This window comes from Drosophila virilis, chromosome X, assembly GCF_030788295.1.
Source record: "Drosophila virilis strain 15010-1051.87 chromosome X, Dvir_AGI_RSII-ME, whole genome shotgun sequence".
NCBI lineage: Eukaryota > Metazoa > Arthropoda > Insecta > Diptera > Drosophilidae > Drosophila > Drosophila virilis.
Window position 1 is genome coordinate 12,676,401 of NC_091543.1, and position 20,457 is coordinate 12,696,857.

The 20,457-nt window shown below is 41.1% G+C and overlaps 1 protein-coding gene and 1 long non-coding RNA gene across 3 annotated transcripts in view; one reads left to right on the forward strand and one right to left on the reverse strand.

Moving 5' to 3' along the window:
- Positions 1-14,863, forward strand: part of LOC116652179 (uncharacterized) — a 169,027-nt gene extending 154,164 nt beyond the window's left edge. For both annotated transcript variants that reach the window (XR_011416728.1, XR_004305178.2), the window contains exon 6: positions 14,060-14,863. This is a non-coding gene — a long non-coding RNA (uncharacterized lncRNA). The remainder of the gene's footprint in view (positions 1-14,059) is intronic.
- The window catches only part of LOC6633242 (uncharacterized), a 100,645-nt gene that overhangs the window by 69,099 nt on the left and 11,089 nt on the right, over positions 1-20,457 (reverse strand). The window lies entirely within an intron of this gene.

Consider the following 20,457-nt stretch of genomic DNA (forward strand, 5'->3'; position numbering starts at 1 on the left):
AATATGACATTCCAAATCATCAGGGTTTTTTTTTTCAAAATCGAGGTCGGTGCTAAAATTGAAACTTTTTCGATGATTTTTTTTAATATCACGGATAATAGCTCCGCGCGGAGATATGACGTTCCAAAATGATATCAAATCTCGGGTAATAGCTCCGCGCGGAGATATGACGTTCCAAAACGAAATAACATCTCGGATAATAGCTCCGCGCGGAGATATGACGTTCTAAAACGACATAATATCTCGGATAATAGCTCCGCGCGGAGATATGACGTTCTAAAACGACATAATATCTCGGATAATAGCCGTCGTTTTGGAACGTCATATCTCCGCACGGAGTTATGTCGTTTTGGAACGTCATATCTCCGCGCGGAGCTATTATCCGAGATATTATGTCGTTTTGGAACGTCATATCTCCGCGCGGAGCTATTATCCGAGATATTATGTCGTTTTAGAACGTCATATCTCCGCGCGGAGCTATTATCCGAGATGTTATGTCGTTTTGGAACGTCATATCTCCGCGCGGAGCTATTACCCGAGATTTGATATCATTTTGGAACGTCATATCTCCGCGCGGAGCTATTATCCGTGATATTAAAAAAATCATCGAAAAAGCTTCAATTTTAGCACCGACCTCGATTTTGAAAAAAAAACCCTGATGATTTGGAATGTCATATTTTCGCGCGGAGTTATGTCGTTTTGGAACGTCATATCTCCGCGCGGAGCTATTATCCGAGATATTATGTCGTTTTGGAACGTCATATCTCCGCGCGGAGCTATTATCCGAGATATTGTGTCGTTTTGGAACGTCTTATCTCCGCGCGGAGCTATTACCCGAGATATTAAAAAAAATCATCGAAAAAGTTTCGATTTTAGCACCGACCTCGATTTTGAAAAAAAAAACCCTGATGATTTGGAATGTCATGTCTTCGCGCGGAGTTATGTCGTTTTGGAACGTCATATCTCCGCGCGGAGCTATTATCCGAGATATTATGTCGTTTTGGAACGTCATATCTCCGCGCGGAGCTATTATCCGAGATTTTATGTCGTTTTGGAACGTCATATCTCCGCGCGGAGCTATTATCCGAGATATTATGTCGTTTTGGAACGTCATATCTCCGCGAGGAGCTATTACCCGAGATATTAAAAAAAAATCATCGAAAAAGTTTCGATTTTAGCACCGACCTCGATTTGGAAAAAAATAACCTGATGATTTGGAATGTCATATCTTCGCGCGGAGTTATGTCGTTTTGAAACGTCATATCTCCGCGCGGAGCTATTATCCGAGATATTATGTCGTTTGGAACGTCATATCTCCGCGCGGAGCTATTACCCGAGATATTAAAAAAAAAATCATCGAAAAAGTTTCGATTTTCGCACCGACCTCGATTTTGAAAATAAAAAACCTTAGCGTTTGGAATGTCATATCTTCGCGCGGAGTTATGTCGTTTTGGAACGTCATATCTCCGCGCGGAGCTATTATCCGAGATATTACGTCGGTTTGGAACGTCATATCTCCGCGCGGAGGTATTATCCGAGATATTATATCGTTTTAGAACGTCATATCTCCGCGCGGAGCTATTACCCGAGATATTGAAAAAAATCATCGAAAAAGTTTCGATTTTCGCATCGACCTCGATTTTGAAAAACAACGTGATGTGAACCCTTGCCATTTTTTCGCTTTGGGTCAAATTTTTGGATTTCCCCACGAGTCACGAGTCAAAAATGCTAGAAAATTCAAAATCTGACATTTTTTGACGGAAATATGCCATAAAATCATCAAAAAGGTTGAATTTACGAACGAATCGGTTTTTTGTCAATAAAATTTTTCAACCCATCGATGATTTACTTATTTGAATGCCAATTGATGGTAGGGATCTGTACGCATGCAAAAAGGTATAATATTTTAAAAACAGACATTATTTACCCGAGATATTAAAAAAATCATCGAAAAAGATTCGATTTTCGCACCGACCTCGATTTTGAAAAAAAAAACCTTATCGTTTGGAATGTCATATCTTCGCGCGGAGTTATGTCGTTTTGGAACGTCATATCTCCGCGCGGAGCTATTATCTGAGATATTATGTCGTTTTGGAACGTCATATTTCCGCACGGAGCTATTACCCGAGATTTGATATCATTTTGGAACGTCATATCTCCGCGCGGAGTTATGTCGTTTTGGAACGTCATATCTCCGCGCGGAGCTATTATCCGAGATATTATGTCGTTTTGGAACGTCATATCTCCGCGCGGAGCTATTATCCGAGATATTATGTCGTTTTAGAACGTCATATCTCCGCGCGGAGCTATTATCCGAGATGTTATGTCGTTTTTGAACGTCATATCTCCGCGCGGAGCTATTACCCGAGATATTAAAAAAAAAAATCATCGAAAAAGTTTCGATTTTCGCACCGACCTCGATTTTGAAAAAAAAAACCTTATCGTTTGGAATGTCATATCTTCGCGCGGAGTTATGTCGTTTTGGAACGTCCTATCTCCGCGCGGAGCTATTATCTGAGATATTATGTCGTTTTGGAACGTCATATCTCCGCACGGAGCTATTACCCGAGATTTGATATCATTTTGGAACGTCATATCTCCGCGCGGAGTTATGTCGTTTTGGAACGTCATATCTCCGCGCGGAGCTATTATCCGAGATGTTATGTCGTTTTGGAACGTCATATCTCCGCGCGGAGCTATTACCCGAGATTTGATATCATTTTGGAACGTCATATCTCCGCGCGGAGCTATTATCCGTGATATTGAAAAAAATCATCGAAAAAGTTTCAATTTTAGCACCGACCTCGATTTTGAAAAAAAAAACCTGATGATTTGGAATGTCATATTTTCGCGCGGAGTTATGTCGTTTTGGAACGTCATATCTCCGCGCGGAGCTATTATCCGAGATATTATGTCGTTTTGGAACGTCATATCTCCGCGTGGAGCTATTATCCGAGATATTATGTCGTTTCGCAACGTCATAGCTCCGCGCGGAGCTATTACCCGAGATATTAAAAATAGTCATCGAAAAAGTTTCGATTTGAGCACCGACCTCGATTTTGAAAAAAAAAAACTGATGATTTTGAATGTCATATCTTCGCGCGGAGTTATGTCGTTTTGGAACGTCATATCTCCGCGCGAAGCTATTACTCGAGATATTATGTCGTTTTGGAACGTCATATATCCAGCGCGAAGCTATTATCCGAGATATTATGTCGTTTTGGAACGTCATATCTCCGCGCGGAGCTATTATCTGAGATATTATGTCGTTTTGGAACGTCATATCTCCGCACGGAGCTATTACCCGAGATTTGATATCATTTTGGAACGTCATATCTCCGCGCGGAGTTATGTCGTTTTGGAACGTCATATCTCCGCGCGGAGCTATTATCCGAGATATTATGTCGTTTTGGAACGTCATATCTCCGCGCGGAGCTATTATCCGCGATATTATGTCGTTTTGGAACGTCATATCTCCGCGCGGAGCTATTACCCGAGATATTAAAAAAAAATCATCGAAAAAGTTTCGATTTTAGCACCGACCTCGATTTGGAAAAAAATAACCTGATGATTTGGAATGTCATATCTTCGCGCGGAGTTATGTCGTTTTGGAACGTCATATCTCCGCGCGGAGCTATTATCCGAGATATTATGTCGTTTGGAACGTCATATCTCCGCGCGGAGCTATTACCCGAGATATTAAAAAAAAAAATCATCGAAAAAGTTTCGATTTTCGCATCGACCTCGATTTTGAAAAACAACGTGATGTGAACCCTTGCCATTTTTTCGCTTTGGGTCAAATTTTTGGATTTCCCCACGAGTCACGAGTCAAAAATGGTAGAAAATTCAAAATCTGACATTTTTTGACGGAAATATGCCATAAAATCATCAAAAAGGTTGAATTTACGAACGAATCGGTTTTTTGTCAATAACATTTTTCAACCCATCGATGATTTACTTATTTGATGTTCCAAAACGACATAATATCTCGGATAATAGCTCCGCGCGGAGATATGACGTTCCAAAACGACATAAAATCTCGGATAATAGCTCCGCGCGGAGATATGACGTTCCAAAACGACATAATATCTCGGATAATAGCTCCGCGCGGAGATATGACGTTCCAAAACGACATAACTCCGCGCGAAGACATGACATTCCAAATCATCAGGGTTTTTTTTTTCAAAATCGAGGTCGGTGCTAAAATCGAAATTTTTTCGATGATTTTTTTTAATATCTCGGGTAATAGCTCCGCGCGGAGATAAGACGTTCCAAAACGACACAATATCTCGGATAATAGCTCCGCGCGGAGATATGACGTTCCAAAACGACATAATATCTCGGATAATAGCTCCGCGCGGAGATATGACGTTCCAAAACGACATAACTCCGCGCGAAAATATGACATTCCAAATCATCAGGGTTTTTTTTTTCAAAATCGAGGTCGGTGCTAAAATTGAAACTTTTTCGATGATTTTTTTTAATATCACGGATAATAGCTCCGCGCGGAGATATGACGTTCCAAAATGATATCAAATCTCGGGTAATAGCTCCGCGCGGAGATATGACGTTCCAAAACGACATAACATCTCGGATAATAGCTCCGCGCGGAGATATGACGTTCTAAAACGACATAATATCTCGGATAATAGCTCCGCGCGGAGATATGATGTTCCAAAACGACATAATATCTCGGATAATAGCTCCGCGCGGAGATATGACGTTCCAAAACGACATAACTCCGTGCGGAGATATGACGTTCCAAAACGACATAACTCCGCGCGAAGATATATCTCATCTGACATGTGGTCGCCATAATTTTGGCGGAGGTATTTCGCTGTAAATCGAAATGCCATCATTTTGGAAAGAAGGGAGATATGTCGCTATAAAACGACATTATCTCGCCATTTTGGAAGATTGACGGAGATATGTCGCTATAAAACGACATACTCTCGTCATAATCAACGCGGGACCTTCGTCTTAATCTTGCCATCATCTTGGAGAGATGGGAGATATGTCGCTATAAAACGACATATCTCCCATCTGACATGTGGTCGCCATAATTTTGGCGGAAGTATTTCGCTGTAAATCGAAATGGCATCGTTTTGGAGAGAAGGGAGATATGTCGCTATAAAACGACATAATCTCGCCATTTTGGAAGATTGACGGAGATATGTCGCTATAAAACGACATACTCTCGTCATACTCAACGCGGGACCTTCGTCTTAATCTTGCCATCATCTTAGAGAGATGGGAGATATGTCGCTATAAAACGCCACGAGCTCGCCTTAAATTGGCGGAAGTATGTCGCTATAAATCGTCGCAATCTTGCCATCATTTTGGAGAGAAGGGAGATATGTCGCTATAAAACGACATGTCTCCCATCTGACATGTGGTCGCCATAATTTTGGCGGAAGTATTTCGCTGTAAATCGAAATGGCATCGTTTTGGAGAGAAGGGAGATATGTCGCTATAAAACGACATAATCTCGCCATTTTGGAAGATTGACGGAGATATGTCGCTATAAAACGACATACTCTCGTCATAATCAACGCGGGACCTTCGTCTTAATCTTGCCATCATCTTGGAAAGATGGGAAATATGTCGCTATAAAACGACATGAGCTCGCCATAAATTGGCGGAAATATGTCGCTATAAATCGTCTTAATCTTGCCATCATTTTGGAGAGAAAGGAGATATGTCGCTATAAAACGACATATCTCCCATCTCACCCATCTGACATGTAGTCGCCATAATTTTGGCGGAAGTATGTCGCTATAAATCGTCTTAATCTTGCCATCATATTGGAGAGAAGGGAGATATGTCGCTATAAAACGACGTATCTCCCATCTCACCCATCTGTCTTAATCTTGCCATCATCTTGGAGAGAAGGGAGATATGTCGCTATAAAACGACACATCTCCCATCTCACCCATCTTACATGTGGTCGCCATAATTTTGGCGGAAGTATTTCGCTGTAAATCGAAATGCCATCATTTTGGAGAGAAGGGAGATATGTCGCTATAAAACGACATAATCTCGCCATTTTGGAAGATTGACGGAGATATGTCGCTACCAACGACATACTCTCGTCATAATCAACGCGGGACCTTCGTCTTAATCTTGCCATCATCTTGGAGAGATGGGAGATATGTCGCTATAAAACGACATATCTCCCATCTCTCCCATCTGACATGTGGTCGCCATAATTTTGGCGGAAGTATTTCGCTGTTAATCGAAATGCCATCATTTTGGAGAGAAGGGAGATATGTCGCTATAAAACGACATAATCTCGCCATTTTGGAAGATTGACGGAGATATGTCGCTATAAAACGACGTACTCTCGTCATAATCAACGCGGGACCTTCGTCTTAATCTTGCCATCATTTTGGAGAGAAGGGAGATATGTCGCTATAAAACGACATATCTCCCATCTCACCCATCTGACATGTGGTCGCCATAATTTTGGCGGAAGTATTTCGCTGTAAATCGAAATGCCATCATTTTGGAGAGAAGGGAGATATGTCGCTATAAAAAGACATAATCTCGCCATTTTGGAAGATTGACGGAGATATGTCGCTATAAAACGACATACTCTCGTCATAATCAACGCGGGACCTTCTTCTTAATCTTGCCATCATCTTGGAGAGATATGTCGCTATAATACGACATGAGCTCGCCATAAATTGGCGGAAGTATGTCGCTATAAATCGTCTATAAAACGACATATCTCCCATCTCTCCCATCTGACATGTGGTCGCCATAATTTTAGCGGAAGTATGTCGCTATAAATCGTCTTAATCTTGCCATCATCTTGGAGAGAAGGGAGATATGTCGCTATAAAACGACATAATCTCGCCATTTTGGAAGATTGACGGAGATATGTCGCTATAAAACGACATACTCTCGTCATAATCAACGCGGGACCTTCGTCTTAATCTTGCCATCATCTTGGAGAGATATGTCGCTATAAAACGACATGAGCTCGCCATAAATTGGCGGAAGTATGTCGCTATAAATCGTCTATAAAACGACATATCTCCCATCTCTCCCATCTGACATGTGGTCGCCATAATTTTGGCGGAAGTATGTCGCTATAAATCGTCTTAATCTTGCCATCATCTTGGAGAGAAGGGAGATATGTCGCTATAAAACGACATATCTCCCATCTGACATGTGGTCGCCATAATTTTGGAAAGAAGGGAGATATGTCGCTATACAACGACATAATCTCGCCATTTGGGAAGATTGACGGAGATATGTCGCTACACAACGACATACTTTGGACGGAAGGCAGAGATATGTCGCTATAAAATGACATGAGCTCGCCATAATTTTCGCGGAAGTATGTCGCTATAAATCGTCTTAATCTTGCCATCATCTTGAATATATATATAATAAAACTATAAAACGATATATCTCCCATCTATCCCATCTGACATGTGGTCGCCATAATTTTGGCGGAGATATTTCGCTGTAAATCGAAATGCCCTCATTTTGGAAAGAAGGGAGATATGTCGCTATAAAACGACATAATCTCGCCATTTTGGAAGATTGACGGAGATATGTCGCTATAAAACGACATACTCTCGTCATAATCAACGCGGGACCTTTTCTTAATCTTGCCATCATCTTGGAGAGAAGGGAGATATGTCGCTATAAAACGACATATCTCCCATCTATCCCATCTGACATGTGGTCGCCATAATTTTGGCGGAAGTATTTCGCTGTAAATCGAAATGCCATCATTTTGGAGAGAAGGGAGATATGTCGCTATAAAAAGACATAATCTCGCCATTTTGGAAGATTGACGGAGATATGTCGCTATAAAACGACATACTCTCGTCATAATCAACGCGGGACCTTCTTCTTAATCTTGCCATCATCTTGGAGAGATATGTCGCTATAATACGACATGAGCTCGCCATAAATTGGCGGAAGTATGTCGCTATAAATCGTCTATAAAACGACATATCTCCCATCTCTCCCATCTGACATGTGGTCGCCATAATTTTAGCGGAAGTATGTCGCTATAAATCGTCTTAATCTTGCCATCATCTTGGAGAGAAGGGAGATATGTCGCTATAAAACGACATATCTCCCATCTGACATGTGGTCGCCATAATTTTGGCGAAGATATTTCACTGTAAATCGAAATGCCATCATTTTGGAAAGAAGGGAGATATGTGGCTATACAACGACAGAATCTCGCCGTTTGGGAAGATTGACGGAGATATGTCGCTACACAACGACATACTTTGGACGGAAGGCAGAGATATGTCGCTATAAAATGACATGAGCTCGCCATAATTTTCGCGGAAGTATGTCGCTATAAATCGTCTTAATCTTGCCATCATCTTGAATATATATATAATAAAACTATAAAACGACATATCTACCATCTATCCCATCTGACATGTGGTCGCCATAATTTTGGCGGAAGTATTTCGCTGTAAATCGAAATGGCATCGTTTTGGAGAGAAGGGAGATATGTCGCTATAAAACGACATAATCTCGCCATTTTGGAAGATTGACGGAGATATGTCGCTATAAAACGACATACTCTCGTCATACTCAACGCGGGACCTTCGTCTTAATCTTGCCATCATCTTAGAGAGATGGGAGATATGTCGCTATAAAACCCCACGAGCTCGCCTTAAATTGGCGGAAGTATGTCGCTATAAATCGTCGCAATCTTGCCATCATTTTGGAGAGAAGGGAGATATGTCGCTATAAAACGACATATCTCCCATTCCACCCATCTGTCTTAATCTTGCCATCATCTTGGAGAGAAGGGAGATATGTCGCTATAAAACGACACATCTCCCATCTCACCCATCTGACATGTGGTCGCCATAATTTTGGCGGAAGTATTTCGCTGTAAATCGAAATGCCATCATTTTGGAGAGAAGGGAGATATGTCGCTATAAAAAGACATAATCTCGCCATTTTGGAAGATTGACGAAGATATGTCGCTATCAAACGACATACTCTCGTCATAATCAACGCGGGACCTTCGTCTTAATCTTGCCATCATCTTGGAGAGATAGGAGATATGTCGCTATAAAACGACATATCTCCCATCTCTCCCATCTGACATGTGGTCGCCATAATTTTGGCGGCAGTATTTCGCTGTAAATCGAAATGCCATCATTTTGGAGAGAAGGGAGATATGTCGCTATAAAACGACATAATCTCGCCATTTTGGAAGATTAACGGAGATATGTCGCTATAAAACGACATACTCTCGTCATAATCAACGTGGGACCTTCGTCTTAATCTTGCCATCATTTTGGAGAGAAGGGAGATATGTCGCTATAAAACGACATATCTCCCATCTCTCCCATCTGACATGTGGTCGCCATAATTTTGGCGGAAGTATTTCGCTGTAAATCGAAATGCCATCATTTTGGAGAGATGGGAGATATGTCGCTATAAAACGACATATCTCCCATCTCTCCCATCTGACATGTGGTCGCCATAATTTTGGCGGAAGTATTTCGCTGTAAATCGAAATACCATCATTTTGTAGAGAAGGAAGATATGTCGCTATAAAACGACATAATCTCGCCATTTTGGAAGATTGACGGCGATATGTCGCTATAAAACGACATACTCTCGTCCTAATCAACGCGGGACCTTCGTCTTAATCTTGCCATCATCTTGGAGAGATGGGAGATATGTCGTTTTATAGCGACATATCTCCCATCTATCCCATCTGACATGTGGTCGCCATAATTTTGGCGGAGATATTTCGCTGTAAATCGAAATGCCATCATTTTGGAAAGAAGGGAGATATGTCGCTATAAAACGACATAATCTCGCCATTTTGGAAGATTGACGGAAATATGTCGCTATAAAACGACATACTCTCGTCATAATCAACGCGGGACCTTCGTCTTAATCTTGCCATCATCTTGGAGAGATGGGAGATATGTCGCTATAAAACGACATGAGCTCGCCATAAATTGGCGGAAGTATGTCGCTATAAATCGTCTTAATCTTGCCATCATTTTGGAGAGATGGGAGATATGTCGCTATAAAACGACATATCTCCCATCTCACCCATCTGACATGTGGTCGCCATAATTTTGGCGGAAGTATTTCGCTGTAAATCGAAATGCCATCATTTTGGAGAGAAGGGAGATTGTCGCTATAAAACGACATAATCTCGCCATTTTGGAAGATTGACGGAGATATGTCCTTATAAAACGACATACTCTCGTCATAATCAACGCGGGACCTTCGTGTTAATATTGCCATCATCTTGGAGAGATGTGAGATATGTCGCTATAAAACGACATATCTCCCATCTGACATGTGGTCGCAATAATTTTGGCGGAAGTATTTCGCTGTAAATCGAAATGCCATCATTTTGGAGAGATGGGAGATATGTCGCTATAATACGACATAATCTCGCCATTTTGGAAGATTGACGGAGATATGTTGCTATAAAACGACATACTCTCGTCATAATCAACGCGGGACCTTCGTCTTAGTCTTGCCATCATCTTGGAGAGATATGTCGCTATAAAACGACATAAATTGGCGGAAGTATGTCGCTATAAATCGTCTTAATCTTGCCATCATTTTGGAGAGAAAGGAGATATGTCGCTATAAAACGACATATCTCCCATCTCACCCATCTGACATGTGGTCGCCATAATTTTGGCGGAAGTATGTCGCTATAAATCGTCTTATTCTTGCCATCATATTGGAGACAAGGGAGATATGTCGCTATAAAACGACACATCTCCCATCTCACCCATCTGACATGTGGTCGCCATGATTTTGGCGGAAGTATTTCGCTGTATGTCGAAATGCCATCATTTTGGAAAGAAGGGAGATATAATCTCGCCATTTTGGAAGATTGACGGAGATATGTCGCTATAAAACGACATACTCTCGTCATAATCAACGCGGGACCTTCGTCTTAATCTTGCCATCATCTTGGAGAGATGGGAGATATGTCGCTATAAAACGACATGAGCTCGCCATAAATTGGCGGAAGTATGTCGTTATAAATCGTCTTAATCTTGCCATCATTTTGGAGAGAAGGGAGATATGTCGCTATAAAACGACATATCTCCCATCTCTCCCATCTGACATGTGGTTGCCATAATTTTGGCGGAAGTATGTCGCTATAAATCGCCTTAATCTTGCCATCATCTTGGAGAGATGGGAGATATTTCGCTATAAAACGACATGAGCTCGCCATAATTTTGGCGGAAGCATGTCGCTATAAATCGTCTTAATCTTGCCATCATCTTGGAGAGATATAGAACGACATATTTTGCTGCAGCATATCTTACCCAAATTTTCACATTCTAAAAACACTAAGGTCCCGCGATGATTATGACGAGAGTATGTCGTTTTGTAGCGACATATCTCCGTCAATCTTCCAAAATGGCGAGATTATGTCGTTTTATAGCGACATATCTCCCTTCTCTCCAAAATGATGGCAAGATTAAGACGTTTTATAGCGACATACTTCCGCCATTTTGGAAGGAAGGCAGAGATAAGTCGCTATAAAATGACATGAGCTCGCCATAATTTTGTCGGAAGCATGTCTTATCTTGCCATGATCGACGGCGGAGATATGAAACAACTTAATCTTGTTTAATCTCGCTATAAAACATATAAAACATAAAACCCAAAAAACATAATCATGCAATCATAACTGCAAGCCAATATTATATTCTTTTGGAAATAGATAACTAATTGAGTTTATTAATGGATGAATTTGTACAAATAACTACAAAAAAATACAGTAAAACTACGCTTTAATACGTTAGAGTAGCCCGTGTTGAGCCCAGCTTATTCTGCGTTTTCAGAGGTGTTTAATAAAGCGAACATGCTCGATGAAATTCTATGTATGAATCGGGTCCCTAAACACTTAGATGTATTACCCATAGGAACCAAGTTAAAAGGGCGGTGGCATAACGAAGAGGGGCCAGGGGCGGGTGCCGTGGGTTGGTTTTGGTCAAATGACTTTGTCGACGCATAAGTAGCTGTGAAATTAACGCTGAAAAATTTTAGTGGCAAATGCGTGCGAATGCGCAAATGAGCAAGCGAGAGGGCTTAACAAAGACCCACCCCCACCCCCGCTGCGAGTGGGGTCAAGGAGGCTAAGGATAAGCTGAATGTCCCCCTGGCTGGCTGTGAGTGTGTGCGTGGCAAAATGCTTATCCTCGATTGGGCAGCGTGAAAACAGAAATTACATTTAATGGTTATAAATTGGAAACTGACTAAATGAAATGCGTAAATATTGACTTATTGAATGGAGTGTGCGCTGCGACTGCGGCTGCGGCGGCTGTTTGCTGAGGGTCACTTCAAATTACATTATTGGCCACGAACCGCAAGCGAAAGCCACAGCCAGAGACGCACACACACACACACACACACACACACACACACACACACACACACACACACCACACACACACACACACACACACACACACCACACACACACACACACACACACACACACACACACACACACACACACACACACACACACACACACACACACACACACACACACACACACACACACACACACACAACACACACACACACACACACACACACACACACACACACACACACACACACACACACACACACACACACACACACACACACACACACACACACACACACACACACACACACACACACACACACACACACAACACACACACACACACACACACACACACACACACACACACACACACACACACACACACACACACACACACACACACACACACACACACACACACACACACACACACACACACACACACACACACACACACACACACACACACACACACACACACACACACACACACACACACACACACACACACACACACACACACACACACACACACACACACACACACACACACACACACACACACACACACACACACACACACACACACACACACACACACACACACACACACACACACACACACACACACACACACACACACACACACACACACACACACACACACACACACACACACACACGCACACACACACACACGCGCACACCCAGCCTCTGCACTTTGGGATTTGACAGCGCTAATTTGTTGATTTGCTGTGTTTGATTTTTGCTGCTTATTTTCTTCTTCTTTATATTCTAAATGCCTTTTTTTCTATCTGTCTAATACTTGCTGTTGTTGTTGTTGTCATTAGCAAGTCAACTCTGCGCTGAGCTGCTTTAAGCGCTAGGCAAAGTTTTGCGCTCTAATGAGCTTATACTCTAATGGCAGCAGGCCAGCAGCACCCACCCCCCCCCCCCCCCACACACACACACACACACAAAAAAAGGGAGTCACTGACAGTGACAGTGGCTGAAGGGTGGGGCGAAGGGAGCCGCACCGAAATTAAAACGAACCCCAGGAAGTAATTATAATTGTTCTCGACATGATTTTTGGCATGCTAATTGAATTGTACAGTCGGAGATTTTTTTTTTTTTTTTTTTTTTTTTTTTTTTTTTTTTTGGCTTTTCTTGGCCACAATTAATGGTAGTTGGTTAAAATAATGTTTTGGCCTTTGCTGGCCCTGCGGTCCTTTTGGTTCAGGTCCAAAAAAGAGAAGCAATTACAAATTGAAATGGCAATGCAAAAAATAGGATAGAGTACTCTAGGCGTTATTCCCTCATACAAACATGCACGCAAAATATGATCTTGGTTAACTACGGCATCGACAGTCAGATCTTGATAAAAGTTGCAGGAATTTAAATATGGCAGATGAAATAGTGTTAAAAGCAAAGCACAAGGCGCTAAGTTTGGTTCGTATAGCTCTTACAATTTTCGAGTTATGCCTAAGAAACCAGTTTCCCAATCGATATTTATCGATATTTAAGAAATAAAAAGTTTATATAGAACAATATATATAAATTTTAACGTCTCTAGATGTACTCGTTGTAGATAGATGTATACTCCACAAATTTGGAGATGTTTCCCATTTCCCTATTTCACACATTTCAACGAACTATTCTTAGACCTTTTTTTACCATTTTTCTTTACAGTCTTTGCTGTTTGCAGGCCGACAAAAACTAAGCTGCAATATTTAAAAATATTCAACAAACGTTCGATAACTAAGTGCACAGAGCTTAAAATCAATTCAAGTTTTTGATCAAATTGAATTGCCAAAGACAAACTAAGGCCAAAGAGATACTGCGCGTATTCAAGTTTCAACTGTGAAAGGACTAGAAGAAATCCTTAGCACACAACTTGGCATTGAGCTAAGTCAAGTGTAAGCTGTTATTGGTTTGGGCAAACACAACCACAAATGAGAGCCCCTTAAATGGTTTGAAGCGAAACCCAAAGCATGCCCTCTCAAATGCACATCAATATGGAGCAATTACTTCAACTACAACAAGAACAAGCCAAGGAAGAGATGGCCCAAATCGAAGCCTCATTTCAGACGAAAATAAAAATCTATTCGGATCCAAAGAGGGGAACAAGTGGCGACGGCAATGACAACGGGTTATAAACAAACGGCTCATATTGAAAAGAAAGTACCATATACACAACTAATACACCCATTACACACGCACACACACACGCACACGCAGTCAGACAGAGATATGTATAGTCAATCCCCGAACGAATTTGTGTCATAAATAGAGGAGAATCGCATAGGGAGGCGACACATTAAGATAGACATATGCGACGCGTCTGGCAGGCCCAAAAATCGAGTTGAGTTTATCTGCGCATCTAACTGAGCTACACATCTGTGTGCCTGTGTGTGTCTGTCTGTGTGTGTGTGTGTGTTTATGTTTATGTGTATCCGTCTGTGTGTAGGTCATAGCCATATAATAAATCGAAGTCACGACAAATATAAATAATAAAATTTATTTTATTTCTATATAGAAATTTCGTTTTTTTTTTTGGTCCCCTTCCTTTTTTGTTTTTTGCATTTCAACGTACGTTCAGTACATAAATCCTGAGCTTAGCAGCGGACAGGACCCCAAACAAGCGCCCGCAACAGCGCAAACGTCGAAGGACACAAAAAAAAAAAAATAATAATAATAAATATAGAAAACAGAAAATTTTTTGGGCGCCTGAAACAACAGACACGAGCCGCAGAATTCTGGGGGCTGATTGGGCTCGCATGAATATTGTTTGTGCATACACATATATACACATCTAGATGTGTGTGTGTGTGTGTACAAAAAGTGAAAAACAAAAAGGAAAAGCGCTGCGAAAAAATATATAACAATAACAAATCCAATATTAGATGGCCATAACAAGAATGCGTTCAAGTACGAGCCAGCGCACTCGCACTGGCGCCTCTCTCCACAAGTTGTAGCCGGGAGCCGCTCTAGAGCCACCCTAGAGCCACCCTAGCGTGGTGCCTAGTCGCAGCGCTCGCACTGTTTTGCAAAGGTTTTGCGTTTGTCTCCACAAAAGGCGGCAGGCGCACAATTTTTGGGCTATTTGCTATTTGCGAGGGTCTGAACCAGCGCACACACAATAAAAACACAAGTGGCCGTGTGGGCGTTTGGGCAAGTGGGCAAGTGGGCAAGTGGGCAAGTGGGCGAGTGGGCGTAGCTTGAAACGAAAGTGGAAACGTAAAACAAGCTGTGAACAAGCTGTATGGAACGCATGTGCTGCAATTTTGGTCTGACAGAGGCTGGCAACAATCCATTCCAAAACGGAGCAGAACAACAAAAAATAAAGTTATCAGAAAAACCAAGGAATGTGCAATGGCTGAAGCAAACCACTCGAATTGAGTCAAATTACTTGGCATTCGGAATGGGATTACTTATGGGCATTGAATTGAAAACAATTTGTCCAGATTTCAACATATCGCCGTACAAAGCTAATATTGTTGCATGAAATATTTGACATAGTACAGTAGATAATGGCATTCGCTTAGGATTATTATGGCTATTTTACCCCGGGGATCAGTACACTTATTTTCTAATGAATAGAGAAATAAGATTGCGGTTGTGGACAAAAAAATATGCAATTTAACTAGACATTAGACCAATATTCAGCTCAATCTGCATGTGAAGCAAAGCTTATTTCAAGAATTCAAAAAAATGTCTCATTTGAATTCAGTCAAATTTGTCCTCGTTATTATTTAGCTGTCATAGAAATAATCTTGTGATAAGTCGATTCTTGTATAGAAAACTTTATCGAGATACTTTGACCAAACAATATTTCAACAAAATATTTAAGTGTGAAAAAGTTCCTCTAATCCTCTTATTCAATGCGGATGCTAAACAAAGAAGTGGCATACAAACGTTTTTCACTTATTTTTCACACTTGCGGGTGGAATTAACCAAAACCCCGTCTTAGCGTGATCACCAGATCAAACAGTTTTCTATATAGAGATTGATATGAAACAGGAAGTAAGTAAAGTAATGTGGGCTTTCAATCATTATTGAACATTTGTTTTCTCTGCGAATTCAACTTAAATTCTTCATTATTCAAATTGATTTTGATGAATCAGAAAATTTTCCTCAGCCTTTCTTTGCTCACAAACAATAAAGAGAACATTTATATGATTAATAAATAATAATGAAATTACAAAACGGAAAAAACTTGAATTGCTTATAAAACACATCGTATTGACAGCTCGAGAATGTTTCGAAATAATTTCATTTATTCTAGAGCTAATTAGCTGCAGGTTTAACTGGCTCGATAAAATAATTCTATGGCACCCAAAAACCGCTCCACTAGAAAATAGGCAATAAAATATAATGCTGTTGCGACCCAAACAAAACAAAAAAAAAAAGGTATAAAGAATAAAGAAACCCCAAGCCGAACTAATTGCAAACCATTTTGGGGTCGAGCAATGTGTGATAAACTTTCAGCTGAGCTGCCGACATGCGAGGTTCCGACTTACATAAGTGTGGGCCAAATGGAGGGGACGGAGGCAACAATATGCCTAACGAGTATGACACCCACATACACACAGAGTGAGCTAGGGAGAGAGAGAGAGTGAGAGGGAGAGAGCGAGCGAGACAGAGAAACGTTGCCCAACAAACGCAACGACCCATCGACCCGAGAACCGAGCATTAACTATGCCAAGTGTTGCAAAGTGTATCTAAATTTTCTGCACTAACACCCAAAATCTAATTTATATCACGTTAATGAGCTTTTACGTCAAATTTTTTGGGCTGCGGCAGAGGCACAAAACTTTGGGCCAGCCCGCAACAAGGCGGGTTAACACAGCGGGCCACAGCCAAAGTCGAGTGGGTTCCATGGGCCAGTCGAATGGGGCAGAACTGTCAACTGTAAAAAGTTGGCCGGCTTATCAAACGAAATTTGCGGCAATAAAACGAAGCAAAACGAAACGAAATGGAACGAAACGAAATGGAATGGAATGCCATGGAATGGAATGCGGGAGGAAGATGGGATAGAGCGAGATGGGGGCAGAGCGGAATGCGGAGCTAGCTGCCACAACTGTGCGTCGTGTGAGTGGCAGCACGTGGAGCGTCTCATGTCTAAGCCAATAAACGAAAGGTTATTTAATATTTGGCTACAGCTTTTGAGCACCTCCCAGCCACACCCCCATGCCCCTCACTGCTCAGGCAACCTCTAACATTTATTTCACTAACAACTTAGCCAACTTGGCACTTTTGTTTTTGCTGTTTGTTTATTTTTTTTGTTTTTCGTTATTTTTGTTTCTTCATAAGAAACATCAAAGCCGTGTGGGCGTGGCTAGTGGGCGGTTAGCAACAGAGCGTGGGATGTGGACACAGTTTCTTATACACTTACATAGGGTCCATTAACTACGTCACGAAGAAGATATCTCTGGCTGTGAAAAGTTTATCTATATTCATGATCGACATATTGATTCTATATGGCACATGGCATATAGCATATAGCATATAGCATATAGCATATAGCATATAGCATATCTCAGTGCATCTGTTCATTTGTCTGTCAGTCTTAAGACTATTTCATGTAGATTTCTTTTTGGTATCGGATTACCATATTATAAAGCTGCCATAGCTATGTTCTTGCACAAATAAATTCACTGTCTTCCAAAGTATCGCGACCTTTATCCTGAGGCTCTACAGAAAGAATCGATACGAAAATGAGTTTCGATCTGAAAGAACTTTCTGCTTTTCAAGATATGTTCAACAGGCTTAGCAATGTTGAGCTTTGCAATTCTACGCACATGACTGAAACCCCGTTAAGAGTGTTTAAAATTCGGTTTTAAAGGTCCTTTTTTTTTGAGTTGAGTTTGCCGTAGATATCATGCGGGCGAATATTAAACAAATCTCGGCGAACGCATTGCAGAAAGTTGTCAACTTGCGCCGATAACACGCCCCATGCCCAACGCCCACAAATATCCACCGATACCCCCTCCCCCCCCCCCCACTCACGCTCCTAACCAAGCAGCAGCGCCTCTGTGTTGTTTCTTTTGTTTTGGCAACAAGCGAAAAGGCAAAACATTGGCAAATTTAAATGCAAATTACGAGGCAGAGTGAAAGAAAACAGCATGCGCAGCCGAAGGGCTGCCAGCCGAATGGGTGGGAGGAGGAGAGGAGTCAGCGGGGTGGCTGCTGAAAAAGTATAGACTGTTTGTGAAATTATGGCGCTATCAAAGTCGCCCAAGAAGCGAGAGCCGGAGCGGCGAGCGACGGAGGTGAACGTACAGACAGGTGCCCCTTTGGGCCAAGCTAAGCAAAAGCAATGCAACTAAGCTGTCGCGCCCACAATACGCCCACATCACACACACACACACACACACACACACACAGAATTGCACGTAAAAAGCGAGTGTTACATGTAATTTGAGAAATCGCATTATTACTTAAATCAAATATGCCGCGATAAACAGGCTAACAAGCTGGCGAAAACATAAAATATCTTAACAAATTAGATGGCACAGACTTGGGGAGCAAACCTTTATGGAACCGCTAAAGGGATATACGAATATTGGCTATGAGCATGGAATACAGTAATAGGCTATGAAAGACATAAGATTGAAGTATTTTATGGTACGATCATGTGATATGTTAGCCAGGCGGAACGGCTGGGGCTAGCGAGCGGCACATATTGGAAATGTTATGAGAACGACGGACATGCCCAACTAGAAGATATCCTGTGATCACCAACTAGCTGCCACTACAAGCATTCGCGGTTTCTTCTATAGACGTTAAATATAAAAGATAAGTTTATAGAATTCTGACTAGAATGGGAGATGATATTCAAAATGTGATAAGTTTGCAATCTGTGTACATCAAAAGAGAGACAAAATTCCAAATCTTGCTTTCTCCGAGTTATGCCAATCTATCTCTCTATCTCATTCTCTACCTCTATCGCTGTCTCAATCTCAATCCTATCTCTATCTCTATCTCTATCTCTATCTCTATCTCTATCTCTATCTCTATCTCTATCTCTATCTCTATCTCTATATCTATCTCTATCTCTATCTCTATCTCTATCTCTATCTCTATCTCTATCTCTATCTCTATCTCTATCTCTATCTCTATCTCGATCTCTATCTCTATCTCTATCTCTATCTCTATCTATCTCTATCTCTATCTCTATCTCTATCTCTATCTCTATCTCTATCTCTATCTCTATCTCTATCTCTAATCTCTATCTCTATCTCTATCTCTATCTCTATCTCTATCTCTATCTCTATCTCTATCTCTATCTCTATCTCTATCTCTATCTCTATCTCTATCTCTATCTCTATCTCTATCTCTATCTCTATCTCTATCTCTATCTCTATCTCTATCTCTATCTCTATCTCTATCTCTATCTCTATCTCTATCTCTATCTCTATCTCTATCTCTATCTCTATCTCTATCTCTATCTCTATCTCTATCTCTATCTCTATCTCTATCTCTATCTCTATCTCTATCTCTATCTCTATCTCTATCTCTATCTCTATCTCTATCTATCCTCTATCTCTATCTCTATCTCTATCTCTATCTCTATCTCTATCTCTATCCTATCTCTATCTCTATCTCTATCTCTATCTCTATCTCTATCTCTATCTCTATCTCTATCTCTATCTCTATCTCTATCTCTATCTCTATCTCTATCTCTATCTCTATCTCTATCTCTATCTCTATCTCTATCTCTATCTCTATCTCGATCTCTATCTCTATCTCTATCTCTATCTCTATCTCTATCTCTATCTCTATCTCTATCTCTATCTCTATCTCTATCTCTATCTCTATCTCTATCTCTATCTCTATCTCTATCTCTATCTCTATGCTCTATCTCTAGCTCTATCTCTATCTTCTATGCTCCTATCTCTATCTCTATCTCTATATCCTATCTCTATCTCTATCTCTATCTCTATCTCTATCTCTATCTCTATCTCTTATCTCTATCTCTATCTCTATCTCTATCTCTATCTCTATCTCTATCTCTATCTCTATCCTCTATCTCTATCGCTATATTCTATCTCTATCTCTATCTCTATCTCTATCTCTATCCATCT